Here is a 6,000-nt window from a genome sequence, read left to right on the forward strand (position 1 = left end):
AAAAGTTGGTTTTGCTTTTTAAAAAATTTTGTGAAGTTGTCAACAATCTCTCCACTAGGCTAATAAATGCAATTATGTATGTCAGCTCAGAACAATGTAAATTCGTATAGCTAGCAGCTATTAATATTTAGGCTTGGTAATCCCCTGTGACAGAATGGACATTTTTGTTTAAAGACACTGAGCCAAACAGTTGTCTTCTTACTTACCATTTTAGTTTTTTAGTGGTTTTATTTTAAAACTTTTTTGATAAAGACCTAAACATACACAAACACATTTGGAAAATGAGAGGCAACGTGACAAAAACAGGGTTTGTCATTTCTTTCATTGTTTCCCCACATTAAGAAATTTGATGGATATTAAACTGTTTATTGTTTTTGAGTTTCATCTTAAGATTCTCTTGGTAAGGAAAGATTTCTGTACATATGTGTAGGCCAAATAATTTTAGTATATTGAATATATTCTCCCGCTTTTAGTTCTGATACACAGAAAACAGTCAGTTAGGTTTTTTAAAAGTCTGCAGATTTATTTGTAGCTTAAATGTGTTTAAGAGCATTGCTTACATCTTCCTGTTGCTACCTGTTGGTATGGAGTTATAGATGTGGAAAGGAACGTATTAATTATCTTTTGTGATATCCTGGCTTTACAGAAGGAAACTGAGACCTCGAGTTACTACATGACTATTCCTTTTTTTTTTTTCTTTGCAGTTTTTTTTTTTTTTTTCCTTGGCTGGGGCCAGGTTTGAACCCGCTACCTCTGGTGTACGGGGCCGGTGCCCTACTCCTTTGAGCCACAGGTGCCACCCATGATTATTCCATTTTTACACAGTTAATTAGGGTGAGAACTAAAGCTAAACCCAAGATTTCAGGAGAATCCGTTCCTTCCTGTCCAATACCATGCACAAACCCTAGCTTTGAATTTTGTTTTTTCCTCAAAAAAGAAGTAAATCTCAGGAAACTAAATGTAAGTTTTATTTTTATATTTTATTCTTGCAAAATTAAATTAGCTATATCACTGTACTTTCCTTATTAAACTTCCAACCAGATTAGCTTTGTTTTATTTCTGTCACACAGTGTCACATACAGACTTTTTTTACTCTGGCGCCTAGCAAAGTGGTTGGCCCATAATGTGGGGGCCTCCAAGTAATATTTGTGTGGGAGTATATGAAAAATAACAAATCATTGTTAAATATTTTCTTTCCTGTCATTGGACCTTTACTTTTTGTCAGTGTGTTTAGTTTTCATTTTTATTTTTATGGTGAAATTTAGTGATACTTTTATCATACCACTGCAAGTGGTTGCCATTTTTTTATTTGAATACCAGTATATCATATTATAAATATTCTTCCTTTACATTTTGTATAAATTTAAGTCAGTTTTAGGCTTTTGTGGTACTTTCAAAAAGACCACGTAGACAACGGAAATTACAGGATTTTATTTACCTATCATTTGATCAGATTTATAAAAATAAGTTTGAGGGTTTTGCTTTTTTTGGTGATGGGGCCTAAGAGGGTGTGTTGAAAGGAAGAAGGGTCAGATGCTCTCGGTTTTCTTCTTGCTGTACCTTGATCCTTAAGATCAGAGTTCTCTCTAAGTCAGAATTTCTTCTGTAAAATGAGGTATTTGATTTATGTAATTTCTAACTTGTAGAATCCTTTCTATCTCTAGCAGTCCATGCTTTAAAAAATGTCTCCAGTGACAATTAAAGCCTAATAAATGTCTCCTCCAAATCATCGGATTCAGAACAAATTATAATTCTTGACCTAAAATTTATTTTTTTTTTATTTTGTTGGAGAGAATTAAGGTTTGACTTTTCAAATTAGTCCTAATGAATGAATTTTAACAGGAGACACTAAAGATTGAAAATTAAATATTTGAAACCATTGTTAGGATAGAGCAGATTCTAATAGCATAAGAAACAAAATGTGTCCATTGACATTTTTCTCTGGCTTATAGTGTAGAGATTTTGTGTCTTACTTTGTTTTAATGATGTTTGCAATGGTATTAATGTTTGTTTTGTTCTGTGTGAAATAAGTGTTTGCAAGTCTGAATACAATGTCAGCCTCTTCTGTTCATCTTTTAATTAAATTTCATCAATGGTTCTGGAAGGTGGGTGTTTGAAAATTTGCCTTAAAGATGTGTATATGATGATTTAAGAATATTTTGTGGTGAAAATAAAGTCAGCACATTTATACCATTAAGTATCCTTAAATATACACTTTGGGGCATTGTGTAAAGTGGTCGTGCACACTACTAAATTCTACACTGGTCTTGAATTTTCCTGTTTCTGTTGATTGGGATTATATCAGGATTTCCTATTTTAGTTACCCAAAACTTCCAGTGGGTTAATTTTTGCTTGGTTGTAGAGAAAAGAAGCTAAATTTAAATAATTGGTGGAACATGATAGCAAATTCCTAGACTGTTAAAGTACTCATAATGCTCCATAGTCTGCTCAAACTGTAAAATAATAGCGTATTTCATATTTACCTGGAACTGTCGGTTTAGTGTAACTACTGCCTTTATTTTCTCTTAGCTCAGGGAGCTTCCATTGCCCTTTTATCCTCCCTCAGGAAGGGAAAAAGCTGAATGTGAAATAACAAACATTGACATCCAGTTTTCTAAAGATATGATTTGATTGACTAACCAAAATATAACTATTATAAATAAATTTTATGTGAGAAGTCACTTAATGGGTATAATGTGCATTATTCAGGTGATTGATGCCCTAAAAGCTCTGACTTGACCCCATGCATGCAATTGTACTTGCCCCCATAAATTTGCATAAATGTAACAAAATAAAATATATACAGGGTGGACATAAAGTTTGTGTGCAATTTAAACCAGTTTAACACAGCAAATTGTACACAAACTATATGTACACTCTGTATCTATATTTCAGCCAGTAGCTGTCACTAAAGTATAAAAATATTGTAGAATAATTACATTTATTAGAAAAAATCCTTAATTAAAAAAATGAACAGTAACCTTTAGGTCACTCAGAAAATAGTAAGCAACCTAAGCGTTATAAGAAAGAGTTGCAATAGGGAGTCATTATGATACCAATGGGGTTTAGGTGGTATATTCTACCATCTCTTTTTTTTTCTTTTTTGGAGATAAGATTTCCCTCTTGCCCAGACTACAGTTTAGTGGTGCCATAAAACCTCATTGTTAACTCACATTCCTGGGCTCAAGCAGTCCTCCTGCCTCAGCCTCAGAGTAGCTAGGACTATCTATAAATGCACGCCACAGACCTTTGTTAATTTTTTTTATTTTTGTAGAGACAGGGACTCATTGTGTTGCCCAGGTTGGTCTCAAACTCGTGGGCTCAAGCAGTCCCCTACTTCCTTGGCCTCCCCAAGTGCTGAGATTCTAGGCATGAGCCATCACTACTGGCCCCTACCATCTTTTTGGTGATCAGCTCTTTGGAATTAAAAACACATAAAATTTATAAATTATTTTTCTTCTCTACATTGTATTCTTAAAGGTCTAGATAGGCACATAGGGAGGAGAGAAGGACTCAGTATAAGATAGCAGCTACTGAATATAGTAAATGTGTTATATTGTGTTACAAATTGATAGGGTAGATTTTCATGCTAATTTGAGACAAATGTTGTACAGGAAATTAAAGCCAAACAGATTTTTATAAGTCTTTGAACTAGTAACTTTCATCCCTCTAACCTGCTTACAGTTAATCCAGGTGTGAAAACTACCAGGGGTGCCAAAAAAAATGTATACACCTTATAAGCAATGTGATTTATGCATTATATATTATGTATATACTTTGAGGACCTCTGGTAATTGCAGAAGTCAAACGTGACTGTATTCATTTCATGTTCTTGGTATATATTATTATAATTTTAATGCAGTTAAAATTTTTTTGATACCCTTCATAGGTTTATTAACTTTCATGGCATCTTGAAACTATTGGAAAGGAATCCAGGGTCATTTGAAGAGAATGTTTTTGTTGATTAGTACAGTTTGCATGAGAGTGAAAAGGAATCACATGGCATTGCAAGTCTCTGTGTTCTAAAGTACTAACCATGAGGAAAGTGCACTCAGTGGAACAGAGCCAAAATTCAGTAGTTTATGTTCGTACCTCTTGGAGAGCAGCTCAGGAAGTAATGAAGTGATCCAGGCACTCATGTGGCTGGCTGTAAACTTTTTTTGCTTAACCAAGTTAATTACCACATTTGAGTTTTATATCCATTTATTTTTTTCTTCTCCTTATCTGGTAGACATTTAAAAAGTAGTGAATTACATAGGGCAAGTAGGTGCATAAATAAGAGTTCAGTGAACAAACGGAAAAAATAGCCATCAGTTCCTATTTCCCAGGCTGATGTTCCCAGGAGCACTTTTTCACATTTCTACATATGCCATGGAAAAAGCAGGTTGAGGGGAGGGTGCTATTCTTTACTTGGATGACCTTGGGAAATACTGGGTTAAACAAAGTTAAAGAGGTTACTTCCCTTAGCACATCTGAGGTGCTTTAGTATATATTGCGATTTTCTACAGAAGGTTAGAATGTGTAGCAATTCCCAAATTGATACCATCTTTTTCTATAATAAACAAACCCTTCTTACCATATCCTAGAATTAATTTTTGGGTTGTTTTTTTTTTTTGAGATTGAGTCTCTGTCACCCTCAGTAGAGTGCTGTGGTATCGTAGTTCATAGCAACCTCAAACTCTTAGGCTCAAGTGATCCTGTTGCCTCAGCCTCCCAAATAGCTGGGACTATAGGTGCCTACTACAAGATCCAGCTATTTTTAGAGATAGGATCTCACTCTCAGGCTGGTCTCAAATTCCTGAGCTTAGGCAGTCCCCACGCCACAGGTCTGAGCCACCATGCCCAGTGTAGAATTAATGTTTCTTAAATTTAAATAATAAGAGTATTCATTATTCTCTTCCTCTTTTTAAATTAATTGTCCTAGAAAATTTAGCTATAGTTGTTGTAAATCTGTTATATCTAAATAAAAACCTTAAAACTCAAGGGAGTTAATACATCAAATGAGAATTATAAAACAATGGGAGAAAGAGAAGTGTCGGACTTAGTGTGGCATCACAGAGGAAGAAAGGGCAGATGTTGCCCTCCTACTCCTGTAGAACAGAATCTCAGCTAACAGTCACAACAGGAATGGCCCGTAACCAAAATGTTTTATTTACTGGATTCCCTCCCCCACCACTTCTAGGAGGGAAAATAAAAGGAACAGAAATAATTAGGAATATAGCTTTACAAAGATAAAAATTTTATGTTGTGAACTTAGACCAGTAACTAAAATTATAGTAGAAAACAAATTTAGTAAGAGAGAACTCTTTGATGAAGTATTTAAAGGGGGTATGCCTTGTTAATAAGGTAAATGTGGTATTACTATGGTGGCAAAAAGATAATCTTTCAATATGCTAGCAACACTGAGGTAGAAATATAAGGAACGTGGTGAAAGATAAGAGGAAAAAAGAAGTTGTGTGTCTTCATGCAGTAATGCCGTAAGTTACTTCACCAGGTAGAGGAAACTGGTGATATTTCCTCAAACTAGATCATAAAACAACTTATGTCAAAATACAGTAGTGTGTAATCTTTAATTTGCTGTAAGTTTGCTGAATTTTAAGTAAAAACTCCCTCTTGAGAATTCCTTGAGGATTTTATCCATAATTATAGTCGAAGCAACAAGAAGAACCAGTCCTCAGAAATTAATTTTTAATCAATAAGTAGGAACTAACTGATGAAATTGAGGCAACTAAGATCTTATGCAAGAAATTACTTTGTCATCTTAAGTTAAATATCTAATTATAGAGAGACAGATTTCAAAAAATTCAGGAACACAGAATGAAAGAAATGAATTTCTATATACAGGCAGTCCATAAAGTTTGTGTGCAATTTAAATCATACAACTATTTAAGCTATTAAAACATACAACTATTTTAAATTGTACACAAACTTTATGAACACCTGGTATATATCAGGAATGAGAATTACTTTTCCTAAAAATAATTCTAAAAAAAAAAAAAA

General features: G+C 33.9%; 1 protein-coding gene across 3 annotated transcripts in view; it reads left to right on the forward strand.

The window, feature by feature from the left end:
• PPP1R12A (protein phosphatase 1 regulatory subunit 12A) overlaps positions 1–6,000 on the forward strand; it is a 146,665-nt gene that overhangs the window by 106,092 nt on the left and 34,573 nt on the right. The window lies entirely within an intron of this gene.

The sequence above is a fragment of the Otolemur garnettii genome, unplaced genomic scaffold (assembly GCF_000181295.1).
Source record: "Otolemur garnettii isolate 467f Iridium unplaced genomic scaffold, OtoGar3 scaffold00007, whole genome shotgun sequence".
NCBI classification, from domain to species: Eukaryota; Metazoa; Chordata; class Mammalia; order Primates; family Galagidae; genus Otolemur; species Otolemur garnettii.